General features: G+C 55.9%; 1 protein-coding gene across 5 annotated transcripts in view; it reads right to left on the bottom strand.

The window, feature by feature from the left end:
* CTBP2 (C-terminal binding protein 2) overlaps positions 1 to 24,507 on the bottom strand; it is a 102,975-nt gene that overhangs the window by 26,400 nt on the left and 52,068 nt on the right. The window contains exon 1 of one of the 5 annotated variants that reach the window (XM_005880843.2): positions 11,761 to 11,785. The exons of the other annotated variants lie outside the window; for them this stretch is intronic. The gene's annotated coding sequence lies outside the window, so the exon portion shown is untranslated. Of the gene's footprint in view, positions 1 to 11,760; positions 11,786 to 24,507 lie in introns of those variants that run through there. 5 annotated transcript variants of the gene reach the window in all.

The raw sequence follows: 24,507 nt of genomic DNA, 5'->3' as shown, positions 1-24,507 counted from the left end.
GGAGACTGCCCAGCCACGGCAGTGGTGGCTTTGCAGGTGGCAGAAGGTTCTAGAACAGGGGTGGGCAAACTTTTTGACTCGAGGGCCACAATGGGTTCTTAAACTGGACCGGAGGGCCGGAACAAAAGCATGGATGGAGTGTTTGTGTGAACTAATATAAATTCAAAGTAAACATCATTACATAAAAGGGTACGGGCTTTTTTTTTTTTTTTTTTTTTTTTAGTTTTATTCATTTCAAAGCGGGCCGGATCCGGCCAGCGGGCCATAGTTTGCCCACGGCTGTTCTAGAACCTCCCTGGGGATAAGCAGGCCCCTTTCTGGAGGAGAGGGATCACGTGACCTGCATCCCAGAGTGGCTGTGAGGGTCAGATTAGAACAAACACGTGCAAGGGAGGACATGCCACCCCACCAGGTGCCCCATGGGCACGTGGGTTTACTCTGAGCTGAAGGCAACCGAGACCCAGCAATCCTCCCACTAACCTGGCCTGAAAACAAGACCTCTCCCTGCGCTGCCTGAGAATCTAATGACCAAACCTCCACCCCTAGCTGCCCCCGCCCCGCCCCACGCCTCCCCTCAGGATGGCACAGAAGCCTCCACTGCCAGGCTTGCCCTTGGCTCATATCTTTATGGGGCTCCTTTCCCCGGTGACTGTCTTCTGTCCACTTGACTATGAAGACCAGCCAAGAACCCAGGAGGAAGGAAGGAGAACCTTTTCTCCCCACCGCAGAACGCATCTGGTGGGAAGCAACAGACCACCAAGGGCCGCTCGCGCCTTCCTTGGGAAGACACCCCTTTGGACAAAGGCCCAGGTGCGGACTGCCCCCCCCCCCCACAGCCCCGGGAGGTGCACCTCAGTGAAACCCACGAAAGGTCAAAAGGCAAGTCAGGTCTTTCATCAGCAGGGACAGTGCACCGAGGCCGAACCCTACAACCAACAGAAACACAGCCTTCTCCCGTGAGATGAGGGTGGGATCTGGGCTGGAAGGTCTGGCGTCAGGAATTCAACGTGCTGAGTGGGGAAGACGCCTGGACGAGAAAGCCAGATGCCTGTTTACTGCTGGAAAGAGGCCTATTCCATGTGGGTTTCAAAGGGAAACCGAGATTTAAGAAAAAGGGGATAAAAAGGAAGGAAAACACTTGTTGTACAGCCGCTGCTGGGATAGCAAATACAAAATGGAAACACCCAAAAGTGAGGGCAGGAGAATGGAGGCTCCCCTCCCCAGACCAGGTCTAAGGCCTGGCAGTTCACTTGACTGAGGACGACCAGCCGGCTGCCCTGCCTACGGGGCTGGACCGGACCCACCACAGGGCACAGAAACCCAGGCCCCGCCCCTGCACTCGTACACCGAGTACATCCCTAAGACTTCCCCAGTTTCTTTATTCTAGGTCCTCATCTTCACAAAGATCAGATAGTCGAAGGTCCCACAAAGTGACGGACATCTTTCGAATGAGAATTCTGCTGAACCAGGGAGACCCACGACAGCCTTCAATGCCCCTAAGGAAAGCCACCGAGCTCTGTGCTAACCGGGACCAGGCCTTACGCTTTACCAAGCGGCTCAGGATACACTTCCTTGTTACACCTGCGGGGCAGGTTTAAAGTTTGGGAGGTTGAGATGATCCCACAGAAGTACAAAGGCTCCCAGCAGGCCCCGGGGCTCAGGGACCCCTTTCAGAGCCTGGGATCCCTGGAGGGACGCCACCACTCCAGGGTCTCCTGCACCACAGGCGACAAGGCTCTCTGATGTGTCAGGCTCATCCCCAACCCGTGAGGGACCCAGAGGAGTAGCAACAGCGCTGAACACAGGTGAGCGCCCCCCCACCCCAGGCCATCGGCAGGGCCTGCGCTCTAATAGTGCCTGGAGCATGCAGGCGCCCTCTCTGACTCATCTAGACCGGCTCAGTCTTGGGTCCTCAGGTCCTGAAAGAACCTGTCCGGCAGCTCAGGCCAAGCAGGAGCAGCAGGCCCTGGGCCTGGGCCTGGGAGGACGGCAGGTGGGATCCTCCGACAGGCAATGCGGTCTCATTCAGTAAACTGGATCCGAGGGACCAATTAAAATCCAGGTCTAACAAAACAAGTGTCCAGGGGCTCGGGGATCAGCGAGGAAACCTGGCCTGGGGTTAAACAGCAGACTTAACACCACAGCTGACACAGTTATTAGACGTGCGCCTTACGGGATGAAATGGAACCCTGTGGAATGAGACCCATGGGCGCCCAGGAGCTCCTCCTGCTCCTTGGTTACTTGCTCAGGAGCTTGCAGGCATATTGCTTTATTTTTTTGCGCCCCCCCACCCCCCCGCCAATGTTAAAAACAGACTTTAGACACCAAGTAGCACAAAAAGGTGTGTAGGGCAGCCTCCCACCCCCCAGCCCCACCCCTGCTCGGAGGTAAGCAGAGGACCCTTAGCCACACTCAGGCTCCACGCTGGTTCCTGGAGCCCGGCCTGCCCGCCACTCAAGTCCTGGCTGTTTATCTGTCCCCAGGGAAGGCCCAGTAGCAGCCCAGCCCTCAGGCGGCAAGGTCACACCCTGGTCACATGCCCTCAATCGGCTCTGTGGGCCCCAGCCTCTGCTCCCGGAGCTGATGCAACAACAATGGTCTCAGACAGACGCACAGGCACAGTCACATAGTCCACCACCCTTTCCCCCAGGTGCTGGGGTAAAACGCCAACACCGTATGGTGGGGAACCCCAGACCAACCACTAACATTTCTACACCGGAACACAGGCACACGCTCACCCGACTGGATTAATATACGAGTATAAAAACCACCTTCAACAATTCAGGGCAGGTCAAAACCTGCCACCAAGTGGGTGACAAGGGAATTCAAATTCCTGAGCTTCTCTATGCGGGTGTCAGGTAAGGACCTCGGGCCTGTGACCTCACTCTCTGTACCTGCCCCCCTTCCCCCCAAGGATTCTTTGGGGCTTTGAAGGAGACACAGAAAGGAGCTGTGCAGACCCATAGCTGCCCCAGAGCTCGTCCTGCCAGAGAACAAACAGAGAAAGCGAGTCTGAGCGCGTGGAGGCCCGGTGCTGGCAGGTGGCCTGCGAGGTCAGAGGCCATCACAAGAGGGAGCGAAGGCAGAAACGCGCCGGACGAACCAGCGAGGCAGCAGGGGCCAGAGCAGGAGCGACGCCGCTTTTCCGAATAGGCTGTGTTGTGTGTGTCGTAATGAGAGTTCCGAGTTGTCTTCCCTGATGAAGAAAGCGAGACTCCCGTGTGAAGGATTTCCACACGCTTTAAAAGCACTTGACTTAAAAATATGCTTTAGAAATAAACAGTTGTAATAAAGCATCCTTTAAAAATACAAGCGAAACAAAACAAAAAGGATAAAGGCAAGTAAACTCGCATCTGCACGGAGAGGAGGGGTCAACGGGCCTTCCTCACGCCTGGCGTTGGGACTGAGGAACCAGGAACACAGGCTGGTTCTTCCGGCCCCATTTTCCGACCCTTCCTCCCCTTGGGCAGGAGAGTGGCCAAGACCAGCTGAATGGGGTCCACCCTGACCTTGACCCTGACCCGACAACTCACCCTTAAGCTGCATACAGAGAGCAGGAAATCTCTGCAGAATGCTTCCACTGAGCAAGGAAAGTGAACACCGCTCGGAGGATGCATCCAGAGTGAGAAAGTTCTCAGAAAATGCCCGCAGACTGGCCTCCGCCACAGGGAGGTCCTCCAGGGCCCAGAGGTCACCCGAGGGTGGTGTCTGCCGCCTGTGATACAATCGTGCAGCCACATGCGTCTGTTGTACGGTCCAGTGCGGAGTGAAACCACAGATGAAGCAGCTGATAGCCACTGAGGGCTGGGCCTGGGGGCCACATAGGCAGGAGCCACAGGAGACAGCTGTATGGACGCCACCGCTAAGCTTGTGCTAAACTTGAAAATACAGAGTCTAAGGAATGGGGGGTGGGGAGTGGAGAGTAGTAAAAATTTAACATTTTTAAGGCAACTTTGGATTATTTGGCTTATTCTAACATATATGAACTATACTTGTATTTAAATGTCTAATAAAGACAATTACAGGAATACTAGTAAGTTGGTTATCAGCCCTAGCCAGTTTGGCTCAGTGGATAGAGCGTCAGCCTGTGGACTGAAGGGTCCCCGGTTCGATTCCAGTCAAGGGCACATGCCCAGGTTGCGGGCTTGGTCTGTCGTGCAGGAGGCAGCCAATCAGTGATTTGTTCTCATCATTGGTGTTTCTCTCTCTCCCTTCCTCTCTGAAATCAATAAAAATATATTTAAGAAACCTTTTTAAACAAATAGTAATGTTGGGATCTTAAGTTTTTAGAGATCCTAATGTCAGGCTCGGCAGACGCCTGCCTCTTACTGGCTGCCCCTGGAATGCCTCAAATACTGCTGCCTCCTCGAGCACCACCTCCCTGGGGGACACAGCTGCCTGTGAGACCAGCACCCTGCGGTGGGAATCCGCAGGGAGGGCTTGCTCTCTGCACTCCGGGCTGGCTCACAGCATGTGTGTGTGGAGCTGGCTTCTGTTCCAGGCCTTCCCAGAGCAGGCCTGGTGCCCAGCGATGGGGCCCTGTGGCCGGCAGAGGGCACTGCACGCCCTGCTTGGCCTCTGAGGCTGTGGGCCTGAGCTGCTTGGCCAGGACCCCCCCAGCTCCTGTCCACCCCAAGTTGGCCTCTTGGAGAACCTGGAGCAAGAGTCCAGGTTTCCCGGAAAAAAGTCGGGGTGGTTTCAGGATGACACACTGCATTTCCCCTCAGTCTCAAGATGCAGAAGGGACGGGCACCACCCATCGCCCTTACAGAAAACATGCTCAGGCCTTAGGAACACCCCCGCCAGGGGCAGGGGACCACAGTGGCGTCTGCCCGTGGCCTGTGCCTCGGGGCTGGCAGTGTGGTCCCGAGCTGGAGGCCTGCTATGGAGGCAGGTCATGGAGTAGAGGGGCCAGAGGCCACCCTGAAGAATGAGTTTTCATTGTGCCTGGGCGCCTGGTTTAAAGATCCGTCAACGAGGAATGAGCCACAGTGATGGGAATTGAAAGCAACTTGGCAGGGACATAGTTTACGAGGAAAGGGCTGAGGTGGGACTGGCGAAGGCCTGCCAGGGTTCCCATGACAAACCAGTTTCCAGGCACAGGCACACCTGCCGGCCGGTGGCCGCTCAGTTCCCTCACCCCCCGGGGTGTTTGCTGTGAACCTTGGACGCCTCAGAATACACCACCTCCCCACAGACACTCTCTTGGAGAGGGAGGAGGGAAAAGTGGATTTTCCAGGAGCTGATTCCGGCCGGCAGTGACAGCGGAGGGAGGGCTTTCTCTCTGGGCCCCTCCACCTGCCAGGCTGGCCACAGCAGAGGGAGAGCTGACCACAGATGCAGCGCATCAAGCCTGCCCCACACCCCTGCAGAGCGCCCACAAGGTTCAGGCTGGAGAAGGAAAGGAGGGGCTGGTCCAGTCCATCAGTGCTGAAGTAGGGGACACACATGTCCCACCCTCCACAGGACCAGCATCCTCTCAGCACCAAGCAAAGCTAAGGTTGCCATAGCAACAGATGCCCCAAGGATATGGCTTATTCTTGGCCTGACTTGGCAGGTGATGCCTCTGGAAGGACCCACACATGGAGATCCGAGTGCCCCACCTGAGCTCTGACTCCACCTTCTCCAGGCCACAGGCTGCGGGAGCCTCTCTCTGCCCTTCCTGCTCTGACATCACAAGCCCCTCCCCACCTTGTTCCAAACCACATTGGTGGGACTCACTTTGACCTCTGTTCACAGCCCACTTCAAGGTGGACAACCCAGCTAGGCGTGTGGGCCACCTGCTAGACCAGGGAGAGGCTGAGAGAGGCCAACAGGAAGGCCCGGGGTCAGAGGCTGCCTGCAGGAGGGCCTTCAGCCAGAGAGGGCCTTTAGGCGTGTGGTCGAGATAAGTTATCAGAGGAAATGATGGCTGGCTGGGTTCTTGGTCCATTTTTAGAAAGCAAGTGTCTGGAAAGTTGATCTCAAAAACAGACAGCAGGAGAGCTCCCTCTAAACCAGTGGTTCTCAACCTTCTGGCCCTTTAAATACAGTTCCTCATGTTGTGACCCAACCATAAAATTATTTTCGTTGCTACTTCATAACTGTAATGTTGCTACTGCTATGAATCGTCATGTAAATATCTGATATGCAGGAGGGTCTTAGGCGACCCCTGTGAAAGGGTCGTTCGACCGCCAAAGGGGTCGCGACCCACAGGTTGAGAACCGCTGCTCTAAACCCACCGCCTCCTGAAGCAGCAGGGACCAGCCTTGGTCCCAAGTTCAGCGGCGAGTGGATCAGAGCAGCCAGGCGGGGCCCAAACCAAACAGGCTCCTGAGTAACCTGTTCAAAACCTGCAGGCCAGCCCGTAGCACCAGGAGAGTGTGCCCACCACTCCCATGTCTGAGGGGCCAACATTTAGGGCCACAAAACAGGAGTGGCTCTGTCTGCCTGGGGTGGCCCATCCTTTATTTCAAATGAGGTGTTGCTTGCACAACACAGGGTCCCCACTGTCCGAAGTACAGCGTTCCCATGAACACTCCCGTAAGCAGACATGGCGTAAAGCAAAGAAGCAATTATTAATTTCCTAGAGGCCTGATGCACGAAATTAGTGCAAGGGGCTCGGCCCTCGCAGCTCTGGTTGCCTCCCGGCCCCGGTCCCTGCCCACTGGTCGTTCCGGAAGATCGTTCCGCCGTCCAATCTAATTAGCATATTAGCTCTTCATTATATAGGATATGGGAAATTTTTTGAGCACTCCCACACCCAAAAATAACCCACCAAATCATAAACCTAACTAACACTTACGGACAGTAAAAGCAGGGTCGCCCTCACCCGGGCTCCGCTGACACAGTAACAGTTCACAAAACAAATGTTATTTTCACTTTTTACCTTTTTTGGTAAAAGCAAAAGTTGTCCGATTTCTTTCATCAACAAAAGCAGGTATTCATGCAGGTCTTTTGTAAAAGCAAAGCAAGTGGTGTAACATGAACTTCTGAGAAGCTGGCCAGTGGTGCAGCCCCTCTCCTGACCATCAGATTCCCTGTGGCACCGAGAGAGTCCAGTGACAGCAGAGTTATGGATAAGCGAGAACACGCGTGGACTGCAGTGCCACCACGTTTCCATGCCCCACAGGACAGAGGACGCTAACGCAGGCCACCAACGCCGTAAACCCCCAGCCGCCTGCAGATGCAGCCTCCTGCTCCGTAATCTCCCAGGAAACTTCTCCGAACATCGGCAACCCACAGGCATGGAGAAGGGTCATCCGAGGTGCTGTTCACTCACCCGACACTTAAGATACATTCCAGAGCTGTGCCCCACATGCAGACTAAACGGAGGCACCCGGGCCCTCACTCGGACCCAGGCGCACCCATAAAACCAGGCCCACGTTCAGATGAGCCCTCTAGCCGCCTGGTGAGTCACTGGGGAACAGCCTCCCGCTTTCTGGTCCTCGAACGGCAGCGTTGCCGCGGAGCTCTCCCAGTCAGAGGAGAGGAGCAGGTGACACGAAGGTCCATCTGCTCAGTTTCAGAGCATAGACGAGCCCTTTCCCGCGACGAGAAATGACAGATGAGAAATGACAGATGGCCCTGAGATGCCAGGAACCCAAGGGGCAGAGGGGCCTGGAGTGTAGCTGTGGGTGGGTACACAAAACCGCACATGTGTGTGCACAGATGCACACATGCTTTTGTGGCCCTGGACGGCTTCCTGGAATCATGGCATTTCTGGAACATTTTGAGACTTGAGAAATTAACAAACCCAAACTGCTGCCCTCACAGACTGAGGCCCTGACACGCAACAACTCCAGGTCACTTCTAGCCCATGTTTCCGCTCATCCCCTAGGACCCCGCATCATCCCTAGGACCCCACGTCATCCCCTAGGACCCCGCGTCATCCCTAGGACCCCACGTCATCCCCTAGGACCCCGCGTCATCCCTAGGACCCCACAGCATCCCTAGGACCCCACGTCATCCCTAGGACCGCACATCATCCCTAGGATCCCCATGTCATCCCCTAAGACCTGTCATCCCTGGGACCCCACGTCATCCTCTGGGACCCTCACATCATCCCCAGGGACCCCACCTCATGCCCAGGACCCCATGTCATCCCCAGCAGCTCTGCCAGGTGTTGCTGGCCCAGAAATTTGAAAGCCCGGAGCCATCTTCAGCCATGCCATCCAGGCTGAAAACGTGCAGTTCCATCTCATTGAGCCCCACCCACGGCCCCTGAACCCCAACTAACACCCCAGAGGTGGAGCCCATCAGACCCGAGGGGGATGGAATACCCACACAAGTTGGCCAAGAGACAGGCCAGCAGAACAAGGAAGGGAAACGGGCTGGAATCTCACTAGAAAGCTTGCTCGGGCCACTGGCAGGGGCTCCCTCTGTGGGAGGGACCAGGGGACGGACAGCTCTGACTGCGCTCCGAAGGCTGGGATGTTCTTGCCCACACGCACCACTGTCACCACAGCTGGCGCACGGAGCGCTGTGGGCGGCCGCGTGCCTTCTGAGCGCTCACTCACCGGCACATGTGCAGGCGGCCCGCAAACACTTCTGCACCAACACAAAGCAAGGCGCCCGCACCTCGGAGAACACACCTGCACCATCGCCCGTCTCGGGCCACAAACCTGTTCTGGGTGAGGCTTCCGGGGAGCTCCTAGACTTCCAGGTGCTCGTATAGCAGAGGCGCCACCGACCCCCACATTTTCAGAAGGGGTAGCCCAGAGGAAGTCCACTCCTCTCACATAACATCACAGCCCAGAGCTCGAGGGGCAGGGCCAGGGCGCGCACGCATTCCCTCGAGTCACTGCTGTTCTGTGTGTGAGCTTCAAGTGAAGGCTGGAGCACCACCCCATCCTTCCGCCTCCACCACACACAGCCCCTGGCCGGAGGGGGGTCTGCACTCAGACGAGGGGTGTGGCTCCAGAAACTTCCACAGGCCTAGGACCTCCCATGCCATCACTCCCAGCCCACTTTGGGTCGCACAGGTGCCCTGAGGTATGCCTACTGAGGACCACCTCCCAGTCCCTCCCCCGGGGCCCCCATTGTTCGATGAGTAGCGGTCCTCGCACAGATCAGTGCAACGCCTGCACATTCTGGGCGGTTCTCTCCCAGGAGGTGCTGGGAACTGCCCTGCATCCATGTCTGTGAGTCTGTCCTCGGGGCAGACTTCCAGCTTTCAGCTGTGGGCTCACCCCGCTCTGTGGAAACCAGACCCGGGTGGGCTCAGTCCACCCGCCACCAGGTCCAGGGGCCAAACGAAAACTGGGCAGAAGCAGGAAGCAGGGTGATCTTATTCTCAGAGGGGAGCTCAGGAAGGGTTAAACGGGTTTTTAGAAACAAAAGTTATGAAAATGGCCCCAATACAATTTGATGAGGTCAGCGCGCACAGAGGCCTAGTGACACTAGTAAGAAAAAACATCTGTCGGTGTCGAGAGGGCGGCAGGAAGTGGGCGGGACTTAGCAGCTCTGATTGGCCGGACCAGGCTCCTAGAAAGAGAGCACATGGCTCAACTTAGCCCAGAGAACAACAAAAACCCCCTTTCAATTGTCCCCGCGCAGCCCCCGCCCCGCACAAGCCAAGCCCTGGGCTGTGAGTCGTCTAGGACCCTGACTGGCAATCAGCTCTTTGTTCATTGTTCATGACAGGGCAGGGGCCTCCTGAACGAGCCGTCCCGGGAAACGCATTCTCGCTGCGTGTGCACACGTGTTACCTCTCCGGGTCACACAATCTCCAGTTTTACTTTTTGGTTGGAAAACTACTTGGGTCACTTGAACAGCAAATGTTTCAATAAATCCATCATCACAAAAACCAAAAGACGTTTTTCTCTGGAAAAACAGGAAGTCCTGGTACATAACATGTGCGGCTTAAAATAGGGCCAAGTTCATTTGTTGACAAAAGCCCGGGCTTTTGGACCTGATTTGTCCCAGATCCAACTTACCTTTTAATCCTCCTTCAAGAGCGCATCCTGTTCTCTTGGCGACAGGCTGGCCTGGTCTTTGTTATGGCTCTGACAGGTCACAGGGCTGGGCCTGGGGGGAGGGCTGGCCCGTCTCCTGTCCACAAGCCCCCACCACAGGGCGGCAGGAACCGCACACTGGGGGCCGTTCCAGGCTTCTCGTCGGAGCCCCAGAAAACTCGGAGGCTTTCTGGAAAACTGTTGTTTGTTCTTCCCGAACAGCCACAGAGCTTTACAGAAGCCCCGACTGAAACTCCGAGCTGTCCCCGAAACTGAACCCCATACAGCAGGCAAAGCAGGGCGTCGCTGCACCTACGCTGGAAGAACGAGCCCCTTTCTTTGTCAAGACCAGGTGGGCAGGCAGCCAGGAACTGTTTCCCTTCTTCCCACAGGCGGGCACTTTACAGAGCAGGGGCATGAGCAAACGCCAAGGAGCGTCACAGACAGGTCTCCGACGGCGCGGTGAGCACCGTCCACACAGCGCTGGGTCTAGGGCTCCTCTGGGCGCCGCCCGTGTGCGAACCACTCCTCCCACCACCTCTGCTCCCCTCACTGACCCCCGGCAGCAGGAGGGCGGCGTTAAGACCGCGCAGCAGGCGAGCATCACAACTACACCCTTGTTAAGACGCGAACCCACACTGTGCGCGTAGATGGGAGGTTTGAGCCAGCCACGTTCTGGGAGGCGTCGCCACCAACGCCCACGTCCCAGGGCCTGGGGTCTTCTATGGCCCCCAGAACGCTCTTCTGCCACCAGGGAGGGCGGGAGGTTTCTGCACACCAGTCCTCAACTTTCCGGGGCAGCTGCTGACCCAAAGGGGCATCGCAAAGAGAAAGAGTCCAGGCTGGAGTTGAAAGTGCTGCTGCCTCAGGGTTCTGGTGAGCTGTCGGCCGCAGAGGAGAAAAGTCAGCTGCCGCCCTGGAGGAGGCATGCGCTTCCATTTGAAAGGTAAAACTGTGGACAACCGTAGTGAGAAATGGAGGAAACGCAGAGTGTGTGATTTCGAAAAATACCATGATTTAGATGAGATTTAGCTTGGCCCCAAGACCTGCCTTCATGGACCCGCCCTGGTTCCCAGCTGTCCCGGAAAAGCCACGGCCTGCAGCCAGCACACTGCCCCAGCTGGCTCACTGGAAGCCAGAGAGCCAGGAACGGGGTGCGTCGGGGAGTCTGTATGAGGCCTGGCTTGGCTGCTCTTCTGGGGAGACACTTAGGGTAAGGTGGGGTTCAGGATCGACCAGGAGGCCGTCGCCCCTGTGAACACGTGCCACAGCCCCACCCATGACCTGTAAAGCACGTGGATGCTGAGAACCTCGAACCCAAGTCACTCTTTTGAAGAGTGAACGACACGGAGAGTTGGAGCATATGGGACAGCCTGCAGCCAGGCGCACACGCACGCCCCACGGCCATCTATTTCAGGCACCGCATGCTATTTTTACCTCCACCGACACTCCACGGGAATCCACGACAGAAAACAAGGGGCTGCCGCCGCTCGGGCTCCCGCCTCCCACCTCCACGCAGACCATCGCCCCGCACTACCTGCTACCCCGCCTCAGGGAGGCGCCACCAGTAAGTCATTTGAAATTGTTTGAGTTCAAGATTTCTTTTTTTGCCTGGCCAGTGGTCAGCTTGATTCCCAGTCAGGGCACATGTCCGGGTTGTGGGCGCAATCCCCAGTGGCTGGTATACAGGAGGCAGCTGATCAATGATTCTCTCTCATCATTGATGTTTCTCTCTCTCTCTCCCTTGCTCTGAAATAATCTTTTTTTTTAAATAAGGAAAGGTTTCAAGTGGCTTTTAAATGGAAATGCAATTTTTGTAACTCACCAGGACTGGCTTTCCCGTGTCTGTCTGCCTGCCTGGCTCACAGCTCATCTGCAGCGACCAACCTGAAGCTGATGTGGAGGGAACGGGTGACGCTCAGGCTCCGGAAGGAAAGCTCTGGAGCCCGGCCTGTGGCTGTACTCAGGTGCCGGGCAGGGCTGAGCGCCCTCTGGGAGGACAGACCAAGGAGGGCCAGGGAGTCAGAGATTTCAGACAATAATGCCGCCTCACAGCTGTAAATGTTTCCCGGTTCTAGAATCTTCCAGCCTGCCCCAGTTGTGCCCAAGGGCACTCGCAGCCTCTCGGCTCCAGCTCCCCGTGGCCCTTGCGATCCCAAGCTCCCACGAGGCCCCGCGGAGGCAAACCGCCTGGTATGTACCACGGTTTCACTCCAACTCCCGGCCTGGGTGTCCCAACGGGCTGAGCGCACTGCTCCCCTCCGCGGGCTTGGCACTGTCCAGGGATGTTTCCAGGACGAAGCAAATTGCTCGAGCAAACATCGTATTTCCATCCGCTGGGCCAGCCAAGCTCTAAAAACATTTCCTGGTAGGAACTGCCCTGGTGGAGTGGCCAGCACCCACACATTCCTAGGGGGTGGTTTCTCCTTGAGGAGCAGCCTGGGGGAGGGAGGGGGCTCCCTCTCCTCCTTGCCCCCAGCTCCCAGACACAGCACAGGCTGTTCGAAACCGAACACCACATCTCTTCCGCTCAGCTAGAGAGGACTCCCATCCTGATTAGGGTGGCCTGGGACTCAGCCACCAGGAGAACAGGGTCTCTAAAAGCAAAGCCGGGTGATGGCAAGGCCGGCACACCAGGTCCTGTGCCCACTGGTGAGGTCCAAACCCCTCACGGCCACTACAACCCTCAGCAGCATCACGGGGAGCGGCAGCTGTCGCAGGAACAACTCCCAAGTTAAGAGTCCTGGGCACCGTGCTAAGGATGCTGTGTGGACTAACCCGCCTTCCCAACAGCCGTAGGAACTAGGGACGGTGTTAGCATCATTTAAAATGACAAAGCTGAGGCCCAGAGCAGACAGGACGTGGGGGACGGAGGTGCAGCGGTGGCAGAACCGAGTGGACGTGCAGGGAAAATGGGTGGCCAGGAGCAGCTGGGGCCTGGAGTCTTCACCCCTCTTACAAAGAGACCTGGAAAGCTAATCACGTGCTCCTACAATCACGCAATCTGTAAGACACGTGCATGCGTGTCACACGCATGTCGCAAGGTCCACCACACCCCAACGAGGCACAAATGTTTGCTCACAGCCTGGCGTGGGCCACGTGAGGAACCCACGAGACGGCGAGCACAGAATCCGCTCTGGCTGCGGCAGAGCCGCTCCTCTCAACACACAGGGAACCGGGGCGACACTCTGGGCCCCGGCTCCCCGCCAGCAGTAAAATTCACTGCCACGTGAAGGTGCCGATTCTTACCAAATCAATCTCCACGATTTATCAACTCACGGATGGCGCAGCGCCGACAGTGGCTGAACAACATCCCGAGTTGCTGCTGCGTTTTGCATGGGTGACAGCTTTACTGGAATTCACGCACTGGACCAACTTCCAGAGTAAACAAAGGCTCGAAGCAGAAAGCTCCCCTGCAGCTGGGTCTCGGCTCTTGAAGCCGGAGGTGTCTGCGAGGACAGGCGTGGGGAGGGGACCCGGGTGTTCACTGCACCAGCGTTGTCAGCGCCCTTCCAGGCACCTGAAACCTCGCACCCGAACCTGGCGCGCACTGTAATTTAATTACCCAACTCCCCTTCCTGTAGGAACAGAGTTATTTAAAATGCACCAAAAAATAAATCGCTGCCGCTTGCTTTTTTATTTCATCCAGAGCAATGAATGTATAAGTAGCTTAGATGGCGCAGCGGACAACTGGAGGGAGAGCAAGTCCGAGGCCGAATGATGGAGAGGAAGGAAGCACCATGCTTTTCAGGGTGGAAGACACCTTGGTCCCAGCTGGAGGCGCTGGCCTGGGAGTCTGGGGGACCCACTGCTCCCTGGGCTGTTACTATTCCTCACCCTAATCCCACGCCTGGTGGGACTTTTCTCGCTAGAATTGGGCCAGGCACGAACAGGTCAACTTGCTGAAAAAGCCACTTTGGGGTCACGCTTGGGGGCCGGGCGTCTTGGAGAGAACATGCAGAGGCCACAGTCAGGCTGGTTTCCGACACTCAGAGTAGCTGGTACCAGCCTGCCTTTGCCCACTCTGGCCCCTCCCCACCCAGGGAGGGAGGAAGTGGGGACACAGCCCGAGGTTTGTGGTCAAGGTCACAGGAAGGGAGAGAAGAATGAAACCTTTCTGGTTTGGTTACTTAGCTCAAAGCTGGTTTTGTTCCTTTCTTCCGTCTTGGCCGAGTTTTGCATATTTAGGGTTTTAGTTTCACGAGAATATTCTTTAATGGTTATCTTAAATGCCCCACAGGGACCACACTGTCGCTTAGAACATAAAATGCTCTGGACACGTGCGGCAGCTCTGCGTCAGGGAAAAAGGTTCGCACTGGAAATACACAGAACTGGCCCCTGCCCGGGCCGGGAACCAGTCTCCACAGGAACTGCGCCTCCATCGGGGACCACCTCAGAGAACACCCAGAGATCTCACCAACTCACCTGCTGGCAGGAATGCATGTCTCATGGCAAAACAACAATTCACACGGAAAGCCGCTCTCCCTGCCAAGAGCTCTGACCTGAAATGTCCCATGGCTCTGGGATGCGGTCCTTCCAGGAAGGCCCAGCCACCATCAGAAACTGATGGAGGCCCCCGCTTGTGCCCCAAACCCAGCAACACCTGGGACGTGCTGACCAGTCAGGGTCACAGCCAGACCCTCCGCATCCGCGGGCTCCACATCCATGGACTCAACCAACAGTGGATCAAAAATGAAATGTTTTTAGAAAATGCTACACTGTTGCTGGTGTACACTATGCAGTTACATCTGTGGTGGCTGCATTTTAGTGAACGTGTACAGACTTTTGGGGTCATTATTCCCTAAACAATATAGTATAACTATTTATACAGTATTTACATTGTCATAAGTAACCTAAAGATGATTTAAAGTGTGTGTGTTGGGGGGGGGGGTGCGCGGGAGGGTGTGTGTGTGTGTGTGTGTGTGTGTGTGTGTGTGTGTGAGAGAGAGAGAGGGAGGAGGAGGTTCTATTAAATACTGCCCCATTTCACACAGGGGATTCTGGTATCTGTGGGGGTCCTGGAACCAATGCACAGCAAGAAGCGAGCACTAGAGGATCAGTACCCCCCCATAAGGTGCTGCAAACGCCCAGGTCCTGGGCCAAGAAGGGCAGCTCCTATGGTTTCCATGCCCTCAGATCGGGGGCTCCTGGGAAGGGGCCGTGCTGGTTTCCCGCCAGCCCCCACACAGAGGGCTTTGGGAGCCACTGCTCTGGGGCCCGCGTGCCAGGCCTGGAGAGGATGTTGGGACTACCAGCTTTGGGAGGTGACCCCTGCATCACCAACTCCTCTGGGACTCCGAGCCCAGGCTCACTCGGCCCAGCAAGGGAGGACCAGGCCCTGTGTATCTGCCGTCTCTGTCACCCCCGTTTCCCGCCGGCAAATAGCAGGCCCGCCTCCCTCTGCACAAGGCCTGGGCCCCTGAACACGCTGCTGGATCTTGGACCCATTTCATCTCTGATGCTCCAGCTCCTGATCGGGAAGAGAAGCCGCAAGAATGAACTTGTGCCGCCCAGGAAGGCCTGGGCACAGCAGGTGCCGCCCCCTCCCCGCAGACAGCCTCGGGGCCTGTCCTTTCCTGCCGGACGCCCATGACCAAGGCTCCCCGGTCCCGCTTTGTCCCCGAGTGATTTTTCCCCCCCCCCCCCAGTCAGAGCTCCTCTGTGGACCCCTCCCCCAGCACTGCAGAGCAGCCACACCCAGCCTTGCAGGGTTTTCAATTCCAAAATCAGGATCCGGGTGAGTCCAATCTCTAAAACGCCCACAACAATGAGCTTCGTGCAGCGTGGACTTGCTCAGTTTCCATTCGCACCACTGTGGTTTCCAGAGTTAGTTCCGCGCTAGGACGCGGTCCCCTCTGCTTAGCTGTATAACCAGGAAGAGACTTCTGCCGACGGAACCCCCTTCAGTGGAGCTTCAGAGAGAATTTCGTCGTTTACAAATTTGCTGCCCTGACACCCCCTCCCTGAAAACTGAACAGAAACCAACGACGTGGAACTATTTCCTTCACTGCATCGCATACACATAGAAACAACCCTTAAGAAATTAAATGATAAAGAAGGATCCAGTTACTTCTCTAAATTAACTAGGGACTTTAGTTATAGCAAATGCCTCATAACTATGGAGATACCCACCAAAGGGAAAATGGGCATATGGGAATCTTTGTATTATCTTCTCACGTGTTCTGTGAATCTAAAATTGTTCTAAAATCCTATCTAACAAAAGGCTAATATGCAAATTGTCCCCCTTGGAAGTTCTACTAGGAGTTGGATGCTCACTATGACGTGTGCTGACCACCAGGGGGCGGCGAGGAACATGGCTGGCGACCAGTGGCATTGGTGGGGCGCTGAGGGAGCGAGGGAAAGAGGAGATGGGGAACCTGATGGGACCTGACCGCTGGCCAGGCCTAGGAACCCTACCCATGCATGAATTTTGTGCGCTGGGCCTCTAGTATATCATAAATGTTAAACTAAAGAGAACAAGTTACCACCCTCCCAACACTGCATTCCTGTAAAGAATAAGCCCGAGTGCAGCCATTACCTGCGCCAGCCCCTCTGAGCAGCCCCGTCTGTGTGTAAAGCAGGACCCCGTTGGCATCCAGGTGCCTCTGTGGGCTGTGCTGGGCAGCACCCTCCTGTGCTGAGGGGGACGGGGCAGCCATGTTGGCAGAGCCCAGGTGACGGGGGCTCCATAAGCCAGAGAGCTTGCTGAAGGCTGGCAGTCCTTGGCACTGGATGAGGGCCACCAGGATTCAGGGAATGAACGGGAAAACTGGGACATCCACGCAGAGCCCCACGGCTGGAGGAAGTGGTAAAGCCACTAACAAATCAGTCATTTGTGCAGGAAGCTGGCGTCAATGTGGAACAGGAAATTAATCCAACATGCTGAAGACTGCATTATTGGAACGAGGCGGGCAGAGCCTGCCCCCCAAGCAAAGTAAGACCAGAAAGATGGCAGTAAAAACTTGTGAGACTCAAATGAAATAAAACAAGGCCGATGGGGATGGCACGGGCCAGGGAGCAGAGAACGGGCCAGCTGGCTCGGTTCCGAAGGGCCCTTCCGAAAGGCTAAGAGGGGAATCTGCAGGGAAACAGAGGCTCCTGTGGGTGACAGGGCGCACGTGGCCCAGGGCACGCTCCCCGTATCTGTGTTTTCAGAGCCACAGGACAGAAGTGGAGACAGGAAGGAAAGAACCACCCTGCCCTGGGCTCCAAGCTCCTGGGCCCGAGAACAATCTTTCAAGCTCCTTGCCCAGGCCTGGCGCCGACGCTGCCAAGTGGCACACTGCACCGAGGTGCGCAGTGGGGTTTCCAACAAAAGAGCTCTTTGGGACAAATGGGAGCTTCCCCAGAAAAATGAGCACCCAGGGGAGTGGCAGAAATCACCCAGGAAAGAGCCGTGGGGGCGTGGCCGGTGCCCAACCCCACCGTATGCCACAGTCTTCCCATCTCTGAGTTCATGCTCTGGTCACCTCGACAGCCTTTAGTGTGAACGGGCCACCACTGGAGTCTCCTCTGTCATTTCAACACTTGGTATCAATAGGAGCTTGGGTTTCGGCTTAAAGAAAGGGGTCTGAATCCAGACACAGGTGGATCCCAGACGCCAGCTGCTCCCCAGTCCACACAGAAAACTGCTCTGACTGCATCACCAGGGTCCCCAAGGATGGAGCAGAACCTTTCAGGCAGGACACCCCGGCTGGTGCTCAGATCAACAGCCCAGGGAGACAGAGGACCTGTGTCCTATGCAAGGCCAGGCCCAGAGATCATTTCTGCCCCGAGCTGTCAGAAGCAGGGTCTCACTATCAGTTATTACACACGTTACGTGTGCAGCTGAACATGTGCTCACAGCAGACTCCATCACTCAGACACATGTTCTGTTCCAGAGCGTTCTATAGCCGCCCTGAGATTCTTCTATTTCCACGGCTGCTTTAACCCCACCCACCTTGGCCAGGTCCCGACAGGTCACCCAGGGTGGATTCTAAGTATCCGGGGAAGGTGCTGACGAGACGCGAGGACCCGGGCAGGCCCGGCGGGCAGCACAGTCGGTCACACGGACGCCATACCTTCGGGTCCTCCTTCCTCAGACTGAGACGAACACACAGTGGCTGGTTTCAATAAGAATGAAAAAGCAATGACGAAAGATCATTTTCCAACAGCCCATTATAAATAGGAAGCTAAATCGAGCCCTGGCTCCAACAACAGGGCGGGCCCACGCTGCCCTGCGCTGTTATTGATTCTCCCAGAGAGAGCCAATGCCACTCACTCCCGGAGGGACACTTACTCTCCGTGACAAAAGACGACCAAAATATCTATGATGGCTGCTAATTTGAATAGAATCAGCTCCAAAATTAGGACTGTGTCAATGTGAGTTTATTCCCAGGGCACTTTCTCAGATGAGACTGGGAGCCGGGCCTAGGAACCAACGAACCAACCGCAGGCCTTTCTCTGGGATGAAAACCACGCGCAGGTTAGGCACGCACGGAGAAGCACGGACTTCTTTCCCCGGGATTCTGAATGTTTTAGGCAGAATTTAAAAATCCCGGGAACCGCTAACTGGTCCCGATGCTGCGCCTGCACGTCTGACTGATCTTGTCAAGTAAGACGCTCTCGGAGTTGGTTCTGCTGTACATTCATGCGCTTACCGCTCGGCTCCCTGCAGAGTGCACAAGTCATCGTGTGAGTGTGACTGCCACGAAGGTGCTGTATGCTCTGCTGAACTTCTCTAAGGGGCCCGTACTTTTTGGAGCAGATAAACCTAGCGTCTGTATACTTTTACTTAAGGGAACAGCAGCCAAAACTTCCAAAGAGAAATACACCGCCCCGGCTCCTGGGCTTAAGGGGGTCTTACTATCAACTGTCAGCAGAAGTCCCCCCCCTCCCCCGGCCCCACCACCAGCCCTTCCTCCTGACCGAGAAGGGAGAAGCCAGCAGCGCACCTGGGCCAGGGCAGGTGACGTCAGTGGCGCTGGATTCTCGGTGTGCGCCCTTCCCCATGCCTCTGGCCACTGCTCCCTGACCATCATCCTAAGGAGAGGACCGCTGGGACTTGAGGCCACCCCTTAGCCACCCACGGCACCAGGCTGACATCTGCCGTCCCGATCGTCACTGGAAACACGATCTCTGATGGGTCTTTTCTAAAATGAACTCCGGCTCCAATGCCACAGAGGTCTCCAGATGCAAACTCACCACAAGAAAGTGGGAGAAGGAGACACCCCGCCCCAGCAGCTGAAGTCATCCATTATTTATGGAATGGAGGGAACTTTAGCCACGGGCCATATGGAAGGGCCAGACCCGGGCCCCGAGCTTGCCCCGAAGGTCAACACTGGGGAGGCACTGCTGGCCCGAGCTGCGCGAGGCCCGGCCTCTGAGTCCGTGGGCCCAGGGCGCCCACCGGTGTATTCCACCCACAACTAGAAATGGGCACCACTCCCACCACCCCCTCCATCCCGACACAGGGTCCATCAGAAAGCACACAGTCGTGGGCAGGAGGGTGACTTGGGGGGATGGAGGATGGGGAGGGGGGATTAAACCAGAAAGTAAAGAAATGCTCAACAAAGGATGGGAGACTTGTCAAAAGAGACAAGATTAAGTAGCCAGCCTGAAGAGGCACCGCTGGCCCAATTGAACCAATATGAGCACCAAAATGAACAATGATAATACAGGACATAAGCCATGAAATGAAGAAAGAAACCAGGACTCTTACACTCTCCTGGGTCCTCACTGTGCGCAAGAGAAAAAGGGAAGCAATGAAAACAGTGCACACAGATGACGGGCCGGGAAGACTCACTCGGCAGCCCGCACAGGGACCGACGCGGGGAAGGACCCGGGGCCGAGACCAGGGGAGAAGCCCGAAGATCACAGCACATTCACACCGTCTCAGGCGCCCTCCCTGCACCTCGCTCAGTAAATGCCGTGGGAAGGTAACAGCTTCCCAGCGGAGGAAGCAGACTCTCAGTGACCACGTGGTTCAGGTTGTCCTCACCCTACGGAGATAAACTGCCGTCACGTGACCTCCAACAGGGCTGCCAAATACTCCTGCCCAAAGCGTACAACTCGAGGCTCATCAGAACACCCGCGACAGACGCACATGGAGGGACAGTCTGCTACATGCCCGGTCTGTTCTCAGAACACATCCCCGTCGGGGGACATAGTGCTCTGGATTGAGACGACCGAGGAGCAAGGCCACTAGGCTTCCCTGTGCGCAGGGAGATGCTACCGGGGCCGGCAACACCCACCGCAGGGCTGAGGATTCAACAATATCAGCATCAGGGTCAACCCTCATTTTGACACTTGGCTGTAGGAGAATGTGCTGATATTGAGGAAAAACGAAATCCTTTACCTGTAAACACTTCTGTGTTTAAAGTAATTCTCAGAGGGTTCAGGAAAAATGCAGTGCTTCTGCTTGTGTGCGAAGAGCAAAGCTAATGTGGCAAATGGCCATTTGGGAACCAGAACCCCGTCCCATCTCAATTCAATCTAAACTCTTCCGTGAGCCTGAAACCGCCGCACAGAGAAGGGAGGTGGGTGGGTGGATGGATCTTTCTGCCGTAGGACCCGCATCATGGTGGGTCGGAGGTTTAGGTGCAAAGACAGGTGGGGTCAGAGGGAGCAGGGCCCCACCCCGCAGTGGACCTCAGCTTGGGCTCAGTGGCCTCAAAGGAAAGGCAGGGCTCTGACATCTCCCTGGCTGCCTTCTGCCTGAGCTGGGGCTGCTTCGAGGAACTGGCTCCTGAGTGGCCATTCTCGACCCACACTGCGAAATACCAGAACCCCAGTCCTGCAAGCCCCGCCCCCCCCAGGGGTCCCTGGACCAGCCACCATTTGGCCCCATCTCTGACGTCAGCTGGAGGCAGTGTGAGGCTGAGGGACCTGAGTGGGCGCCGAGGCTGAAGTGCCCTGAATCCACTGACCCTCTGCTCCGCCTCCACTCTGCACGGCCGATTCCACAGGCCACAGTGAAAGCGAGAACCAGCCCAACAGCAAGTCTGAGGCCCAAAGTCCTCCCTGGTGGCCCAGGACAAGGCCTGGACAGGCTCGAAGCGACAGCGGCGTGGGCTGGCCACCTCCCCTGGCGCAGCAGCTCACAGGCCCGGGCTGCGAGCACGCCCCACCTTCCCCTCCCCCACCCTTCCCAGGCCATCACCTGTGCCTTTCTCTCTCCTAAGCTCCAAGGGCCCTTCTTCTGCATCTGTGACTTGTGCCCTGAGCCCACACAGCCCAGCTGGCTCACTTCTGCAACTTTCTACATAAACTTTCTCTTACAATCCGAACCCCACCCCCCAATTCCTTATAGCCAACTGACACCCACCCCATTTAAATGCAGCCCAACTGGCCACCCTCCAGAGACGACAGCAGCTTCACAAAAATCTGTCTGTAACTTACCTCAACGTTCCATTATTCGATGGATCCTATAAAAATTTAATATACCTCTTGCCTCAGGTAACATTTTCAGCTAATTTTGTCTCCCTCTCCCCTGTGACCAAACTGAGGTGACTGGGCAAGGCATGCTGGCACACTGTACAGTAGCCCCCCATCCGAGGTCTTGTTCTCCATGGTCAACGGCACCTGAAAATATTAACATGGACATGCGCCAGCGTCCCGGTCTTGACCACGACCACCAAGACCAGGGCAGAAAACTCACCTCAACCCCCTGAGCTTCCCCACCCACTGCCCGAGCTGCCCACCGATGTGCCAGGAGGGAACGGGCAGACTGCAAACAGCTGCCGAGCTCCAAGAGTTATTCTAGTGGCTAAAGCGGAAAGTGGACAAAGGCACCGCCATACTGTTTCACTAACAGCATAACCGTGCAGAGCCCGGCCTCGCACGCCCCTGAAGGCGGCCCAAGCAGCTGAGAGAAGACGAAGTGAGGACCAAGCCATTATGCAGGGTCCGTCCCGTCAGCTCCTCTGACTAATGACGAGGCAAGAGAGCCACAAGGCACAGCAGTCACAGGTGCTCGGTGGAGGATTTAGCTGTTTGCAAGATCCCACCAACCACACACAGTTCCCACCTCAGACCCGGCCCCGGACACCAGGGCAAAGGACCTGCAGCGTGTCCGGGACACCAGCCTCCAGCAGGACATGGGGGCTCTCCCACCGGCCCACACCTGCCACTGCCGAGTCAACGCCACGGCTGGCCTATGCACGACCCCATGGGGCGCCTAGAGGCCTCTTGCTTCTACCCCTGCCCCTTCTAAGCCACTTTCCGGAAAGACACCTTGGGGTCTTTTCTTCAAATCTGATCACTGCAGCTCTCCAAAGAGCTCCCACCGCCTGAATGGTCAAGATCAGGATGGTCACCCTAACCCCGTGGTCGGCAAACTGCGGCTCGCGAGCCACAGGCGGCTCTTTGGCCCCTTGAGTGTGGCTCTTCCACAAAATACCACGTGCGGGCGCGCAAGTACAGTGCGATTGAAACTTTGTGGCCCATGTGCAGAAGTCGGTATTTTATGGAAGAGCCACACTCAAGGGGCCAAAGAGCCACATGTGGCTCGCGAGCCGCAGTTTGCCGAGCTGCAGTTTGCCGACCACTGCCCTAACCTGTTCTTGGTCTGCTCTGCCCCCTCCCGCAGCCACTGCCACACTGGCCACTGCCCAGGGGCCTTTGCAGCCCAGCGCCCTCAGCTAGAAGTCCTTCCCCAGACCATCACGTGGCTGGCCGCCTCCCACCATGGCAACCTCAACTCCTGCTCAGAGACCTGTTCTCCACACTCTCACCAAAGACTACTCAGTCCAAGACTGTGGGGCGCGGCTACAGTGTTTGGACAGGTTCAAGCCTTGGACTGATGAGAGGGCACAGTCCTCTCATGGCCACATGCAAGTCCCAGCTTGGAGGGCAGAGCCTTCCCAGCACAATCATAGCCAACAGCTGTCGTTGTAAGCTTGAACCTATGGTTCGAACACGTGGCCCCACGTGCCTGAGTGATGTGGGCTTGATAGAGTTCAGGTGCATGTAGTTGAGTAGGATCGAAACCCACGAGAATGTTGTAAACATCTTGATCACGCCCCTACTTTGCCTCATGGCATCTACTATAAAATAAAGACACGGCTTGTGAGCGTTGGCGCTGTCCATCAGAGGGGCAGCGTCCAACCGAGACCCAGCTTTCATTCTCTTGTCTGTCTTTTCTAAGCCTTTCATCGCCCCCACTCAGGGTCACTGAACCAGGCTGAGCTGGCATGAGTATGCCATGGCCGTGCCAGCTCCCCACATATGGTGCCCGACCAGGGACTGAGTTCTGGGACCAGGGCCTGAGTTCGGGCTCCCCACACAAGACATATTATACTAGAGGCTACCGTGGAGGCTGCACAGGCTCTCGCCACCACCGTTGCGCTCGCCAGCCATGAGCCCAGTTTCTGGCTTCGCGCTGCTCCCCCTGTGGGCAGCTCCTGTGTTGAGCGCCTGCCCCCTGGTGGTCAGTGCACATCATAGCAACTGGTTGTTCCGCCATTCAGTAGATTTGCATATTAGCCTTTTATTATATAGGATAGGATTCTCAGCTGGACACACACACCCTGCAAGACAAACTCACTCCTGGAACATCAGCTCAGTGCCAGCCTGCCCACTGGCACACACACTGAATTTCTGAACGAATCAAGCCTGTGGAGTGTGAGAGCTGGCCAGCCCCAACCTCAAGCCTGAAGAAGATGGGCTTGGGCAGGTCCTTGCCAAGGACAGAAGCATCCTACACAGGTTAAAAGAAAGAAGAAACCCCTGGGGAATGTCCATTCATGCCGGGAACATGCGGGAAGGCCCCTAACAGGTAAGGTCAGTCTGTTGAGGACCTCAAGTCTTACAGGCAGATGAGTCCCATCACCCACATCCTGCACCCCACCCTCTGTATTTACTTTTCCCTGGAGTCTTTCGGTTTGACTACGAGTGGGATCCCACGTCTAGGACAGTGCCTCCAGCATAGACGTGTTTGACTCCAGAGCTTCTCTGGGGTGCTCCAATGCACACCCAATTTTTAAGCACTGACCACTGAGTCCCCATGATCCTCCCAAGCAGGTACGGCTGTCCCTGTTTTTAAGGAGAAAAGAGGGACCCAGAGGACCAGCCATTTTCCCAGGGTCACACAGCTACCAAATGGCAGCTGGACACACAGACACTGATCTGCCAAAAAAAGACCCCCCAACACAAAACAAACAAAACCCCTCAAACGTAGGTAATTCACAGTAAATACACAGACACCAGTGCCACAGATCCCATGTCTGCACACATGCCCTGAGATAATCAAAAGGAAGCGCTGATCCACTAGGTGTACTGGTTAATTATGCGGATTTTTTCCAATAGATGGAGTTACACGTATGTTGATATATATGCGATCTGATATGTATGCTATTTTGTTGTATTGACAACAAGCTTCAAAACTTCATGTCAAAATTTCTGAAGGTGTTAACATCATAGATATTTTTTACGCTTAAAAATGTCAAATTTCATGCCAAAAAAAGAACATTTGCAGTAAGTTTTAATTCATTACTTTATTTTGAAGAAAAGTGCTGCTGAAGGTTATCATATACTTCAGGAAGCTTATGGTGAACATGCTCCATCTCAAGACACTTGTGAACGCTGGTTTAAA

The sequence above is a fragment of the Myotis brandtii genome, unplaced genomic scaffold (assembly GCF_000412655.1).
Source record: "Myotis brandtii unplaced genomic scaffold, ASM41265v1 scaffold656, whole genome shotgun sequence".
Lineage (NCBI taxonomy): Eukaryota > Metazoa > Chordata > Mammalia > Chiroptera > Vespertilionidae > Myotis > Myotis brandtii.
The sequence above is the reverse complement of the archived record's forward strand: the minus strand, read 5'-3'. Positions and strand labels throughout refer to the sequence as shown.